Genomic DNA, 16,904 nt, shown 5'->3' with positions numbered 1-16,904 from the left:
TCGGATCAGTGTGGTGCGCCGGCCACAGCGTGCCGGCCGCAGTGGCCATTGGAGGGTGAACCATCGGCAACAGAAGACCTTTCTCGCTGTCTCTCTCTCACTGTCCACTCTGCCTGTCAAATATATATATATATATATATATATATATATATATATTGCAATGTGTGGAGTTGAACCTTAAGAAAGAACATAATGAGCACAGTCACCCTCTACTGAATCCCAGTTGAGGTTACTAGAAGATTCCCCATCCATATCTGAGAATGTGCAGGCACTTGATCATCATTACTGTCTTTTGCATCACCAGCATCACAGCTGCAGAATAATGATCATGTCAAGTGTAAAGGCAAGATCACAGAAACCAACATCAAGACACTGTCCGGTTTGGATGTGAAAATATTTTCCTGTGTTTCTTGGCCCATTTAGCAAATACTTTCTTTTCAGTGATAAACATATGCCCCTCATGAGGTGCATGTTCATGAAGAAAATATTCATCATATTGATCTTGTCCTTGTTCATAATAGTGGTAGGGGCTTTTCTATCCCCTTCTGTCTTGCCGTAGGTGTCATTTATCATCCTGTAGATGTGAATGCTGTCATAGGCATCCATGGCCAGAATGAAGGTAAACCACCCTGTGCTAAGAGCCAGATTGGACTCTGTCTTTCCGTTTCCTTCTTAAAGACTCCATCACAGTAACTCATGTGTTTCTTTGTGGTCACATAGATTTGGGCAAGAGACAGAGTGGTATCAACCTTCTTTTTCAACATGTTGTAAATGATGCCATTGTAATATATCTGTCTTTCATCATAATTGCAGAAAGGCCCCCAAAATGGTAGTGATGGATTCCTTGAAAAAAATAAGATTTTTTTAACAAAAGAGGACCACTTATATGGGACACAACTCAAATCATTGTCATGTGACCAACACCTTCGTAACTCTTGGTGGAGACATTGTTCATTCTTCAAATGCTGGACTCTGATCTATCTCATTGCCAACCTCTGGCCAATCATCTGACCTGAATTTGACACCATGGCACCAAGGTCATGGTCCAGTTGCAAAGGCTCTTGAGTCCACGCATTCAAGTATCCATAATGAGTTCGAAGGGGCCACCTGCACAAGTGGGAGAATGGTATCCATTTTGCACCAAGTTGTCCAAAGCAGTTTAGTAGCAAGGGGAAATTCACTTCATTTACAAGACGCACGATCAGCAGGAAGAGAAATGCTGTTAGGAAACTTAGACTTTCTCTTCAGGATGCAGGCAGTGGCACTCCCCAGCTCTCCTGCCTCCGAGCAGTGGGTGCACTGGGTCAGCGGCAGTTGGAGGCTGGCACCGTACTAGGACTGCTCCAGCACACATTCCTGTGGATCTGTCTTGTTTTCTTTTTCTGTTTTTTTTTTTTTTAGATTTTATTTATTTTATTTGAAAGTTAGAGTTACAGACAGTGAGAGAGAGAAACAGAGAGAAAGGTCTTCCTACCGTTGGTTCACTCCCCAAATGGCTGCAATGGCCAGAGCTGCACCGATCTGAAAGCCAGGAGCCAGGTGCTTCTTTCTGGTCTCCCACGTGGGTGCAGGTGCCCAAGGAATTGGGCCATCTTCTACTGCTTTCCCAGGCCATAGCAGAGAGTTGGAGAGGAAGAGGGGCAGCCGGGACTCGAACCAGTGCCCATATGGGATGCTGGTGCCGCAAGTGGAGGATTAACCTACTGCGCCACGGCGCCGGACTCTCATTGTTTTCTACTCTAATCTTCATCAATCTTTTTCTTCTTTTAACTTTGGGTTACCTTTGTGCTTTTCTAGGCTCGTAGGTAAAGCTGAAGACATTAATTTGAGAATTCTTGTTAAATATGGCTATAAATTTCTCCCTATGTACCACTTTACCATTTCAGTTTTTACTCTTGTTTTAATCTTTATTGGGTTCAGAATATGTTCTAATTTTCCCTTTTTCTTTTTTTTTGAAAGATTTTATTTATTTATTTGAGAGGTAGAGTTGCAGACAGTGAGAGGCAAAAACAGATAGGTCTTCCCTCCACTGGTTCACTCTGCAATTGACTGCAAGGGCAGGAGCTGCACCAATCCAAAATCAGGAGCCAGGAGCTTCTTCCAGGTTTCCCACATGGATGCAGGGGTCCAAGCACTTGGGCCATTTTCCACTGCTTCCCCAGGCAATAGCAGAGAGCTGGATTGAAGAGGAGCAGCCAGGACTAGAACCAGCGACATATGGGATGCTGGCACCACAGGCGGAGGGTTAACCTACTGTGCCACAGCATTGGCCCCTCTGATGTTCCTTTCAGTGTCTTCTTTGATGCACGACTGATTTAGCATTGGTTTTGGTTGCAACTACTGTGTGCTTTCTGGTATCTTTCTATTCTTTTTGTCCCCAACTTAATTCCAAAGAAATGAGACAACATACATTATATCACTTAAAAACTTTTAAATATATCAAGACTTGTTTCATGGTACAGGGTATGGCCTATTTTAGTCAAAGTTTCTTGAACATGTGAGAATAATATTCATTCCACTGTTGGATCAAGTGTTCTATAAAATGTCAATTAGATCATATTAAGTGATTGTATTGTTCAAGTCTTCTATATCCGTATTAATTTTCTGTGTACTTGTCTTCACAATTATTTGAGATGTGTGTTGAAATAGATAAAATTGTTAATTTTCTATTTCTTATTGCAATTTATTTTTTAAAGAATTATTTTACTTATTTGAAAGTCAAAGTTACACAGAGAAAGAAGTACAGGTCTTCCATTTCGCTGGTTCACTCCCCAAATGACTGCAATGTCTAGAGCTGAGCTGATCCGAAGCCAGAAGCTAGGAGCTTCCTCCAGGTCTCCCACTTGGGTGCAGGGGCCCAAGGACTTGGGCCATCTTCCACTGCTTTCCCAGGCCACAGCAGAGAGCTGGATCAAAAGAGGATCAGCTTGGACTTGAACTGGCGCCCATATGGGATGCCGGTGCTGCAGGCTGGGGCTTTAACCTGCTGCGCCACAGCGCCGGCCCATCTTATTGCATTTTATTAATGTTTGCTTCAGATAGTTTGAAACTCTATTATTAGTTACTTAAACATTGAGGACTATTATATCTTTTAGTGAATTATTTGTTTAATAATTTGTTCTAAATTGTATAAAGTCTCCTGGATTTTCTCTGTCTAGTTTTTTTTTTTTTTGCTCATTTGTTCAGAATTAGCACTATATATATATATATATATATATATATATATATTCCTGTTCATTTTAGTTTAACCTGTATGTGTCCTTATATTACAGTGCAATTCTTTTGGGCACATATAGTTGGGTTATATAGGAACATATAGCTGCTTTTTAAATCTGATGTGACAATCTGTATTTACTAATTGGGATGTATAGGTCACTTATATTTGAAATGACTGTTGATATTAGATCAATGTCTATCAACTTTCATTGTTTTTTTCTTGTTATGCCATTATTGCATATTCCTCTTTTTGAGTCATTGCTCTTAGAATATTAAAGCTTTTCTAGGGTCCAAAAGTATTTATTTTTAATTGCCTTTTTTCTCTTTGCTTTTTTTTTTTATGCTGGTAGTTTTCTTTCTAAAACTGATAACATGTTGTGACCCATTAGTATTTTAAGGTGGAAGACTGTTTTGAGTTTTTGAGGTAGTTTTATCAGATTTTTGAGTTACCACATATACTGTGGTATTGTCTTTTCCAACTAGATTTCCTATAAATATATTTTTCTGGGAGTTTAGCAGAGATATTTTGGTTTAGGGTGAACAGGCAGAAAGCTCAACCACACAGTGAAGGGCCCCAGCATCATGATAGAAAAGACTTTCTTTTCTGGGCTACTTTAATTCTCCATCGGAGGCTAGTTCTTCATAGGTAATTATCAATTTATTCTATTAAAATGTCTCTTGAATTTGTTACTGCTTATTTGTTTTATCCTGGTAATAAATTACACAATGCATGGGGTTGAAGAGAAAATGAGAGAAAGGTGGAATGCGTGGAGATCCAATGGGACTAATAGTTTCAAATAGAGACTTCCTGTAACTTCTCTTGTAATGATCAAATCAAGTTAGTTAGTATTTCATCTCCTCAAACATTGTCATTAGATGCATTGTGAACCTTCAGACTCTTCTCTAGTATTTTGAAATTGTAATAGAATGTTCTTCTACTGTGCAATACAGTATTATGACAGCCTCCACCGCCCCCCAACTGTACTTGGTACTCATTTTTCACTTTCTACCCTCTTACTTTCTCCCTTCTCCCAACCAACTTAGTGTTTAGTGAACTCTATTCTATTCTCTTCTTCTTTGTGGTGAATTTTTACATAATTATTCTTATCTTCACTATTATGGAGTAAGCAAAAAAAATATCTAATGCACTACACGGAGTTAACAATTGTATTTTTCTGTTAAACCTGTAGCTGGTCATAGATTAAGCCAAATACTCTTACTATATAGTTCCTTTGCTCATAGTTTTATCAGCCAAAGCTTCCTTTACTTGCCAATGGTCACAGTAAGACTTAGAATGAAAATTTAATTTTGTATTTAAATAACCCAAGTGAAAATTCTTTAGTATTATTTCTTTAGAATTAAAAATAACTTACTGACTAAAATGAGCATATATTACTGCTGAGCTCACCAAAGAATTCCTAACTCTCCCCTTAGTGGAAAAGGAAGAAAACTGTTATGGTAGGTTCCACTTCGTTAGGTTATTTGTGAGGTTTATAATTATTATCTTTACAGAAAAGCGAGTATTATTTCTTCAAATGATAAGTTAATGTGAACTACAAGGAAACAGACCACTTCAGAACTGAGTCCTTAATAGACTGTATTCTCCTTCAACTCCCCATCCATTAAAAACAATAATTATTATTTGTGAATATTTCTCACAAGACATCATCTATTACTCTGAATATGTCTCTAGGGATTGTGAGTAACTTAAATAAAGCTGATTATTTCTAATAGTAATAATTACATTTGAATGCAGGGAATTAGTGAAACTAAAATCTGGTTATTTTTAAAAATCAAGAAAATCAACAAAAGATTAGGCAGAATTTCCAAGGAAAAAAGAGAGATGAGATAAATCACAGAAATCTGAAGTGAAATAAGAGACAGTATTACTGATATTGCAGAAATAAAAATTATTGTAAAGGAAAATTATGAACAATTCTACAACAAAAAATTAGATGAAATGGACACATTTTTAGAAAGACACATTCTCATAATTGACTCAAGAACAAATAAACAATTTGAATAAATTTATAACAAGTGAAGAGATTGAATTAATAATAAAAATTTAACCAGAAGAAATGTCTACACTGAGAGGCAAAGCTAGATGGCAATTGAATAAGATGCACAAACAATTATCTCTCGAGACAATTTGAACATCTAATCTTGTACTAAGCCATCTTCATAAGAGCCAAGGAAGCTGAGAGAAAGCAATGTATCTGGTTTCAATGTAAAAATAAGAAATGATGTATTGAAGAAGGCAGAAAATATTGTTCACATCACCCTTACGGGAGATCCAAGCCTTGTTTTGCATCCTACTTGGAGAAAACAAAGGGAATTAATTTCAGAGCTTAGACTTGAAACCCTGTATCAGATCTGTTATGGTAAAATCCTGTGGCAGTCAAGTTTCCTCCAATCCTGTTTTGAAGCCATTACCTACAGACTAAGCCCCTACACCTACCTTAGTCTATGGTAAAGGAGCTGCCTCCATCAATCCTCCCTCAATTTCTGGTGGAGTGAATGAAGCAAGGGAGCAGATGGGAATGCATACAATGCCGTGCCTTGCAGCTCTGTGCTTGACCTGCTGCAGTGAGAGCCAGCACAATTTGGAGCCCAAAGACCCCTATCCCCAGGCCAATACTCACAGTTGGGACCTCTAGACTTCACCAGCATCAGGTAGGAAACTGCACGCAATGGAATGGATTTTCTTTTCCACCTGCACCAATGCCAGCTGCATATAGGTCTTGCATACACCCCCACAGATTGCACAGGATATATCTTGAAAGGAAGTAAAAATATTCTGTTGAAGAGGTTTCTGCACTCCCATGTTTACTGCAGCACTATTCACAATAGGCAAGAAATTGAAGCAACCTACATGTCCATCAGATGATGAATGGACAAAGGACATGTTATAGATATACACAATTGACTAGTATTCAACAATGGAGAAGGATGAAATCCTGTCATCTCAATGATGTGCATGGATCTGGAAATCATTATGGTACATGAAACTAGCCAGGCACCAAACAACAGTATCACAACTAGTATCACAGTATCACAGGTTGATATCTAAAGAATTTGGTCTCATCGAAGTTCAAAGTAGAATAGTGGTTGCCAGAGGCTGAAGAGTATGTAAGGGGGTTGAGGGAAGGGAAAAGGAAAAGGAAAATTTATTTAATGAGTACTGTTATATAGGAGTTATGTTGCACTGTAGAGTTCTATAAATAATAATATAAATAATAATGAAGTACTATATTTCTTAAAAGCTAGAAAAAGGATGTTTCACCACAAAGAAATAAGTATTTGAGGAGATAGACTTATTTACCCCTGACTTGAACTGTATACATCGTTAAATGTCACATGATACCCCAATAAATACGTGTGATTTTTATAAGTTAGTTACAGTTTTTAAAAGTAAAGCTCAGCCCTAAATGGTATCATTGTTCAATCTACAAAACATTTAGGGGAGAAATAAAAAAATAAAATTTTCACAAACATTTCCAAAACTGAGAGGATAACATTTCTCAAATTATTGTAAGATTACCATATTACTTTTACACCAATACTAAAGACATCTCAAGAAATTAAATCACGGATCACTATCTCTTATGAATATAGATGTAAACATCATCAACAAAATTCTAGCAAAGTCTACCAAGACATATCAAGAATTATAACCTGACAAAGAATTTATTTCAGAAATTCTCAAGGTTGATTTAACATTAAAAAATGCAGCATGTCCTAGAATAGAAAATAAAAACAACATGATTATCTTAATGCATGAAGGAAAAGAAAGAAAAATACAGTAACTATTCGTGATTTTTAAAAAAATCAACAAATTGGGGGAATAAAGACATTTCAATCTGATAAAAAAGAATCTATGGAAGTCGACTGCTAGCATCATGCTTAGTGTAGAAGGAGCAGGTGCTCGCTCTCAAAATCAGGAGCACATCTAGGATAACTTCTCTTGCCACTGCTATGCAATATTGTAATGTATGTTTTAGCCAGGACAATTAGACAAGAGAGAGAAATAAAATAAAATCCATTTAGAAAAAAGAAGAAGTAAACCATATGCATTTACAGAATACATGATTATATATACAGTGTCCTGAAAGAATTCACTAAAAGCTAAGAATTAGTTTAGCAAGGTTACAGAATACAAGATAAAAACAAAAAATCAATTGCATTTCTATAATATACAATGAGACTTCACAAAAAATGAAATTAAGAAGACAATTCCATTCACAAGATCATCAAAAGGATCAAATAGTTAGGACTAAATTTAGTAAAAAAGTGCAAAACTGTGCTCTGAAAATAAAGGAGTTCTAAATAAATGGGAAAAAAATCCATGTTCTTGGATCAACAGTCTTAATACTGTTAAAATGGCAATATTCTCCAAAATGTTCTATAGATTCAATATTATCTCTAAAACAATCACAAATGACATAGAAATCGATGATTCTAAAATTCATATGACATTATAAGAGGCACAAAATAGCCTAATAATCTTGTAAAAAGAACAAACTATTAGCTATGTTTACTGATTTTAAAAATTTATTACAAAGCAATGGTAATCAAAAGAATATAGTACTGTCACAAGGATACAAATATAGATCAATGAAATGGAGTAGAGGGTCTATGAATAAATTAGTATATCAATTATCAACTGAGTTTTTGACAAGGTCACCAAGATCATCTAATGAAGAATGAGCAGTCTTTTTAATAAATGACTTAGAGACATTTAATGGCTACATGAAAAAGAATAAAGGTGGACCCTTACTCAAACCACATTTAAGATTAACTCAAAATGAAGCAAATATCTAAATGTAGGAAGATAAATATTTTTTGCCTTGGATTTACAAAACATGACATCAAAAACACAAACAATAAAAATAGATAAATTGGGCTTTTCAAAATTAAAAAAAAAATCTAGTTCAAAGAGCAACATCATGAAAGTGAATAGATTGTCCACAGAATGGTAGACAATATTTTTGATTCACATTTATGAAGGACTTGCATCTAAAGTACAGGAAGAATTCTTAAGCTCTAATAAAAAGACAAATGACACAGTTGAAAAATTAGTAATAAATTTAAACAGACATTTTTCAAAGGTAGCAATATTGATAGCCAACACTTGAAAAAATGTTAAATATCATTAGTCATCACGGAAATGCAAACCAAAACCACTGTGAGGTACGACTTCATACCCACTCTGATGGCTGGAACCAGAAAGTCAGGTAATAAGTATCGGTAGTTTGAGAAGAAATCAGAACCCTTCAGGTTGGTGCTTTGGGGTAATGGACTAAGCCTCCTCTAGCAGTGCCAACATCCTAAGAGCGCTGGTTCTAGCCCTGGCTGCTGCTTTTCCAGTACAGCTCTCTGCTATGGAAACAGAAGAAGATGGCTCAACTGCTTGGGCGCCTGAACCCACATGGCAGACCAGGAAGAAGCCCCTGGCTCTGGCCATTGCGGCCATTTGGGGAGTGAACCAGTGGATGAAAGACCTTGCTCTCTGTCTCTCCCTCTCTCTCTCTCTCTGTAACTCTACATCTTAAATAAATAAAAGTCTTAAAAAAAAAAAGAAATCAGAACCCTCACACACCTTTTTTTGGGGGATGTAAAATGTTGGAGACACTTTTGAAAATTAAGTACAAGTTTCAAAAGTGATTAAAAATAGGGTTAAATTCTGATGTAGCAATTTTGTGTACAAGAAATGAAATGAAACACACGTGTTCACACAAAAACTTGTACATGAAAATTTATAACAGCATTATTCATAACAGTGTGAAAATGGAAACAACCTAAATGCCTACCAACAGATAAACAAAATGTGGGATATGTGTACAATGGAATGTTAATTGGACATAAAAAGTGAATGAAGTACTGATAACAAGCTTCAACATGGATAAACCTTGAAAACATTATTGTAAGTGAAAGAAATGTCATAAAATACTATATACTATATTATTTCATTCACATAAGACTCTAGGGAAATCTGTAGACAAAGAAAGTAGATTCAGGGTTCCTCAGGGATAACTCATTGTAGTAGCACATTTCTGTTGATACTTTTTAAAAGATTTATTTATTTGAAAGTCAGAGTTACAGAGAGGCAGAGGCAGAGAGAGAGAGGTCTTCCATCTGCTGGTTCACTCCCCAGTTGGCCGCAATGGCTGGAGCTGTGCCAATCTAAAGCCAGGAGCCAGGAGTTTCTTCCAGGTCTCCCTCATGGGTACAGGGCCCCAAGGACTTGGATCATCATCCACTGCTTTCCCAGGCCGTAGCAGAGAGCTGGGTTGGAAGTGGAGCAGCTGGGATTCAAACTGGCAGCCATATGGGATGCTTGCACTGTAGGCAGCAGCTTTACCTGCTACACCACAGTGCCAGCCCCTGTTGATACATTTTAAATACTTCATTGTACACTTTATTTTTTTTAACTTTTATTTAATGAATATAAATTTCCAGTGTACAGCATTACAATGGCTTCCCCCCCCCATAACTTCCCTCCCACCCGCAACCCTCCCCTCTCCCGCTCCCTCTCCCCTTCCATTTGCATCAAGATTCATTTTCAATTCTCTTTATATACAGAAGATCAATTTAGTATAAAGATTTCAACAGTTTGCACCCACATAGAAACACAAAGTGAAACATACTGTTTGAGTACTAGTTATAGCATTAAATCACAATGTACAGCACATTAAGGACAGAGATCCCACATGAGGAGCAAGTGCACAGTGGCTCCTGTTGTTGACCCAACAAATTGACACTCTAGTTTATGGCGCCAGTAACCATCCTAGGCTGTCGTCATGAGTTGCCAAGGCTATGGAAGCCTTCCAAGTTTGCCGACTCTGATCATATTTAGACAAGGTCATAAAAGACAGAGTGAGGATAGTAACCAATGATCCTAAGAGTGGCATTTACCAGGTTTGAACAATTATACAGCATTAAGTGGGGAAGAGGACCATCAGTACACACATGTTGGGAGTAGAGCCATTGGTGGTAGAGTAGAGGTTATGATTACAAAGGAATGAGGCCCAAGTGCACTAGACAGGGTCTAGAACAAAGGACAGAGTCATTATTAGAGGAGCTAAGAAAGGTGCTGTCTAAGCTACAATTAAGTTTTCTGATTGAGAGGCAAATGTACACTTTAAAAGGGTGAGTTACATCACATATTAATTATAACTCAATAAAGCTGTTAAAATTGAGCTTGGATGGTAAAAAAAAGAAGTGGCCCTAGTAAGGCATGTTTAATTTTTCTCATATTCAGAGGTCTGATATTAGTCAACCCAACATAAATACAGCAGTCCAAATTTTAGGGGCCCAGGGTTCTTCCCTCTTATTGTCCTCAATGTTACTTGATAGTCCAAAGGCTCCTGGGATGCCAGCCATAAATCTGATTTTTAATAAACAGAATAAGAAAGAGGAAGTAGGTCAAGTCCCTTCCCTTTAAACAATACTTTCCAGCATTTCACTTAGCACAATGAGCCACAATTTAGTCTCATGGTCATCTTTATATGAAAGAGAAAGGGTGATTGTAGTCTTTATTCCAGAGTATGTTGACGTCAAAGGGAAGGAAAACAGTTCCCAGTGAATATCAACAATCTCTGTCATGTTACTAAAATAAATCTTAGATTAGGGTGGCCATAAAAATACAACGTTCTAGGAAAATCTGAGATAACTTTCTTACTGAGCATGGAGTAGGAGATGAAGGGGAGAGAGATTGCACTTAATATAAAAAATAGCAAAATGATATGTAAAGAATCTGAGGAGCATATATTCATTTTAACCAATTATCAAAGATGAAGGTTTTATAAACTGAGGAGAACAAAAGTGAAAGCCTCAGACTTCAGGCAGCACTAAGGAATGGGAATAGATGAAGTTTGGCATCTCCACAAAAGATAAAGCAGTTAAGTTGCCTGAAGGGTAAACATCAAAAGATCAGGTAGGGGCCAGTATTTCGGTGCAGTAGGCTAAGTCACCTGTTGTGACCCAGCAGCCCATATGAGAGTGCTGGTTTGAGTCCCCAGATGCTCTGCTTCCAGTCTGGCTTCCTGCTAACGCCCCTGGGATGGCAGTTAAGGTGATGCCAGTGCTTGGGGCTTTGTCACCCATGTAGGAGACTGAGAAGGAGTTCCCAGCTCCTGGCTTCAGCCTGGCCCGGACCTGATTGCTGTGGCCTTTTTGGGGAGTGAACCAACAGAGGAAAGACCTTTCTCCATAACTGCCTTTTCTGCCACTCAGCATTTCAACATAAATAAATAAATGAATAAACATATACATAAATAATTCTTTTAAAGAAACAAATAAATTTTGTTCAGATTAATTAGGAGTTCAAGAAAAATTAACCCTTTTACAACCTTTCTCTGCTATAATGAGCAATGAAATGAAATATATAGTAGGGGAAACTCATGAGTGATGCAATTCGGAATATAATATCTTTATTTTATTACATGATCATGAGAGCCAAAGCAAAGCACATATTAGTATATTTAGCATGATAATTTAATCTACAGCCTTATTTTTCTTTTACTTTGAATATGAACACAATTAATGTGATATTGAGAAAATTTAGCAGCCAGAAATGTTTTTTTTAGCATGAATTTATGGTTCACAATTTAGGGCCAATATTGCTGTCAATTCTGGTTATTAACGTAAATAACCCACGAGGAAACATTTAATAACAAATATATGCCAATATTTATTTTTGACATTTTAAATTGCATACTAAACTAAGTAAACCGATCCATTTGTATCTTCATACTTACAAATCTAAAAATATTATAATTTAAACAATCACAAACACTGTAAATGGTGGCTCACAATAATATTCTTGGAGATCAAAAGAACTCATTCATGAGTAGACATCATTTGCAAGTGCATGAGTGAAGAAGATAAATGATGCATATGCACAAAAGCAAGGAATTAATTTCTCCAATTTTTATTTAGCTTTAGAAAGATGTTACTTGAATTATATTGAAGAACTTTTAATGAACCCAGAGAATTCTGATTTTGAAACTAGAGTTCTGGGTAATGTTACTTTCTCCCTATGTGTCCGTGGAATATAGTTAGTTAGCATGTTTGAACCGTAATTGACTCTGGTAGCGAGCAGTGATCCTGACATCTTGTAGTGAGAAATCACTGAAGTACTTGGAATGTATTAGGTATTAAATATTTTCTCCCCCATTCCTCCTTTTTCCTCTTTACGAGCTATACCAAGATCATCAGTAGAATGTAAGGCATGGGGGAATGGAAAAATTGGAAGCTCAATCATTTAGGCCAGAGATATTTATTTGTACCATCACTGGTTACCAATTTGGTGTTTGGATTACGATTTGAGGACAACAGTTGGTGGAAGATGCAACAACTGAAGAGAACATTCAGCTGATACTAATCTTAGAGGGTTGGCCTCACCTCATACAGGCTATTTTTATCTCACATCTTTTTGACACAATCCTAAGTGCACACACATGTCTCCTAATTGGTATTTGACAGAGTTTAGCTGAACAGACTGAGTTGGAAGTACAGAAGCCAGATTTCCTTCATCTCCTGCCTGTTGGCTGGGTGAGCTTCTCAAGGGCCTCTCTATCTGTCCTCTCCTCTCCCTCCATGGTGCTAAGTACTGGTGGGGGACTAATAAGCACATTCAGATGAATGACTAATAATCTCTGTGCCATCAGCTCTCATTTATCACAGCCAGATCATTTGAATTTCAAATTATCTCCAGAAATCCTCCCTTTTGAATATTTATTGACATTTCAACAACTCTTCATAATTAAGTAGTTTATTGGAATGAACAAGATCTTTGTTTACTCTAGTCCAGCAGAAGCATGAAGAGCCCAAATAACACAATTTCTGCTTTGTAGAAGACATAAAAAACTTTGCCAAGAAATCTTTGCCTTGTTTTAGGTTGGTTATTCACTCTTCCAACTGATAGTGAGTGCCCACTTAGGACAGACCTGCTGCTGGGCACAAATAAATGAAAAAATTTGATGACTGTAGGAATTCAAGAGCATCCTGGAGGAGAGAGACGCGCAAATGATGATCAGATGGAAAGAAATGTGTCTCCTGGAAGGTGCAGTGGAGAACAAGAAACGTCTAGATCAGTCTGACAGAATAAAGGAACAGAGGAGATGGTGCTTGAACTTGGCCTAGAGTCGGTGGTCAGATTGTGAGTGGCTGACCAATGCAGAGAAAGGATCTCATGGCTTTGCAATGTGAGACACAGAAGACCAGTTCTTGGACTTTAATGCAAGTTTTCTGACTGATGGTGTAATCGTTTTCAAAGGGAGTGTATTACAGAAACCACATGCTGGTGGGGATATCATTCTTTAATGCAGCATGTTCTGAATACTCAGAATGGAAAGGTTCTTGCTGTCATATGTTGATGTTAAATAAATAAAAAATAACTAAGTGCCATTTATATGCTTTATTATTGCAGGCATTTCTTGCTGCTAGAGGAATATTGACTAAATTTACTCTTCTATTCCAATAGCCCCCATTTGAATTGTTAGGTTGTGAAATTCTTATTCCAGTAGTAAAGCATATGCATTGTTATTTTATTGTCATCTGAGCAATCCTCAAGAAGGAAAATAAGGGGCTCCATGTTTTGAATTTTTGCATGTAATATCTCATGTATTATATCATTATATACATAAATTAAATGTATATTGCTAGTGATTTTTATTTGTAGTTTTCAAATATCTTTAAATCAGCAGATTTTTTTTCTTTTTTTTTATCTTTTATTTAATGAATATAAATTTCCAAAGTACGTACAGCTTATGGATTACAATGGCTTCCCCCCCCCATAACTTCCCTCCCACCCGCAACCCTCCCCTTTCCCGCTTGCTCTCCCCTTCCATTCACATCAAGATTCATTTTCAATTCTCTTTATATACAGAAAATCAGTTTAATATATATAAAGATTTCAACAGTTTGCCCTCACATAGCAACACAAAGTGAAAAAATACTGTTGGAGTACTAGTTATAGCATTAAATAACAGTGTACAGCACATTAATGATTGAGATCCTACATGATATTTTTTTAAAAAATTGATTAATTTTCTATGTAATTTCCAATTTAACACCAAGGTTTTTTTTTCATTTTCAATTATCTTTATATACAGAAGATCGATTCAGTATATACTAAGTAAAGATTTCATCAGTTTGCACCCACACGTAAACACAAAGTGTAAAAATACTGTTTCAGTACTAGCTATATCATTACTTCACATTGGACAACCCATTAAGGACAGATCCCACATGGGACGTAAGTACACAGTGACTCTTGATGTTGATTTAACAATTTAACACTCTTGTTTATGGCGTCAGTAATCTCCCTAGGCTCTAGTCATGGGTTGTCGAGGCTATGGAAGCCTTTAGGGTTTGCCGACTTCAATCTTATTCCGACAGGGTCATAGTGGAAGTTCTCTCCTCCCTTCAGAGAAAGGCACCTCCTTCTTTGATGGCCCCGTTCTTTCCACTGGGATCACATTCACTGAGATCCTTCATTTAGGTCTTCTTCTTCTTCTTTTTTTTTTTTTTTTTTTTCAGAGTGTCTTGGCTTTCCATGCCTGAAATACTCTCATAGGCTCTTCAGCCAGATCCAAATGCCTTAAGGGCTGAAATCAGCAGAATTTTTTAAAGTTTTGCTGTTTTTCTTAACACAAATTTTAAAAAGTTCTTTCCTGTTAATTGAGCCAATTTAGGTTTTATATTATCTATAAATATGTCATTAATAAAAATAATATTTACTTGCCATTCATTGATTGTTATATTAAGTAAATTGTTTATTTCATGCTATCAACGGTCAATGAATGAAATGTTTACTAAAAGCTTTTTGTGTTAATGACAATTACTGGAAAATAAATGTGTACAGAGGATGGCACTGAGACATCGCCAGGTACAGTGCATGGAGAGAGCATCTCAGCGTGGCAGGAGAGTTGAAGGGTCGTCTTTCCCTGCAGCTTCCTATGGCCTGTGGGAAATCACAATCCTTTTTCCCCCATCTGACTGTTACATTCAGAATTTATTTTCTAAAATCAAGCTGTTCTTTAAAACTGCTTTGAACCAAAATTTTAAAAAATTGAAAAAGAAATACCACCCCTGAGAGTGGGAAAAGTGACAAGGGGGATAGTGTTGTGTGCAGTCAGTGAATCAGATGGTATCTTAGGCTGCGTGTGGATTTCTTCCTTTTTCCTGATCTCCCCCATATCTACTCCTCCAAATATGAAATTGTAAATGAGAAGAGAATATGTGCACATGTCGTGGCCTGGATACACAAATGGCTCTGTCTCATCTTCTGGTTGATAGACGTCAGGGTATTATTGCTTTAGTAATGAGTAATGACTGAATTACTTAGTGCACTTCATCACGACAAATTTTTTTAAGATTTATTTATTTATTTATTTTACTTGAAAGTCAGAGTTACTGTCACGAGCGCTTGCTCTCACATAGCTCAACAGTAGCAAGTGCAACATACGACTTGTCAGTCGCGGGGAAGAAAGGAACACACGGACACAAGACGGTCTTTTCCAATTTTATTGTTCACACACCGGGGACACACCAGGGGTTTTATATCACACTACTCATCAGCATGCTCATTGGGGTCAATACACTTATCAGTATCAATATACTTATCAATCTATACTATTTAATACACTGATCACTAAACTTAACACTACTATTTAATGTGACTTAACTATTTAACTACTTAACCATTTAACTACTTAACTTAATACATCTACCCAATCTTAACAATATCACTTATCTGCCAGGCAATCAATATTATTATACCACAAGTCACAACAAACACTATTAAAATAATCTTAAGTACTATCACAACGAACAGTACAAGCACAGCAAAAGATTGAATACATAACATTGGTTTGCTACATATCTAGGCTCGCATCATTGTCACTAATGTTTTCTCCTGCAGGGAGTGTCCAGTGTCCAGAGTTCAATGTCCCAGCAGGGACAGAACTAGGACTAGTCACTTATAGGCAGGAAGTTGTGGTAAGGTTATCACTCTGAGCAGTAGGTTCAAGGTTCCAGGTGGACGGCAAGGCGAGAAGTTGGAGAGGTCCCCTGGTGAGAGGCCTGGTCCGGCTCTGCGGTCAACTCTGGCAGCAGGCTGATAAGGACTCCAGGCCAGGCGGTGAGGCTACAGCTCCACTGATCAGACACAGCAGCAGCAACACAGCAGCTCCACTGGCCTCTTGATCCCGTCGTTGCCTTGTGCCACATAGCAAAAGCTAGAGGGCTGGCTCTTCGAATCCAAATGCGAGGAGATCCAGAGGTTCGCTCGCACTGGGCCACACACACACACACTCACACAGAGAGTGGGGTATTACAGCTCAGGGACAGCTCTGCAGGTTGGCTCGTGCCACTACCTGCTCCGTGCAGAGTAGCGGGCTGCTTCTTCAGCTCCAGATGTGTGGAGATCCAGAGGTTCACACACGGGGCCCCTCACTCGGCTGCAAAGCCGAAAGTGTTACAGCAACTTTTATTAGACAGGAACAAGACCAGAACGGGACAGCTCATGCGGCCAAAGCCACAGAGGAACAGTGGCTAGGGCCGCTCAGGAACAGGTGCAGCTCCGAGAGCTGTGGCTGGAACAGGTCAGGAATGGGTCAGGATCTCTTCAGTGACAGCTCAGTGACAGCTCAGTGACAGCTCAGTGACGGCTCAGTGACGGC

General features: G+C 37.7%; 1 pseudogene; it reads right to left on the bottom strand.

Moving 5' to 3' along the window:
* Positions 1-364: 364 nt before the first annotated feature.
* LOC133770434 (alpha-N-acetylgalactosaminide alpha-2,6-sialyltransferase 3-like) lies at positions 365-1,821 on the bottom strand (annotated as a pseudogene).
* Between the last annotated feature and the right edge of the window lie 15,083 nt (positions 1,822-16,904).

The sequence above is a fragment of the Lepus europaeus genome, chromosome 11, assembly GCF_033115175.1.
Source record: "Lepus europaeus isolate LE1 chromosome 11, mLepTim1.pri, whole genome shotgun sequence".
Lineage (NCBI taxonomy): Eukaryota > Metazoa > Chordata > Mammalia > Lagomorpha > Leporidae > Lepus > Lepus europaeus.
This window is presented reverse-complemented; position numbering and strand designations above follow the sequence as displayed.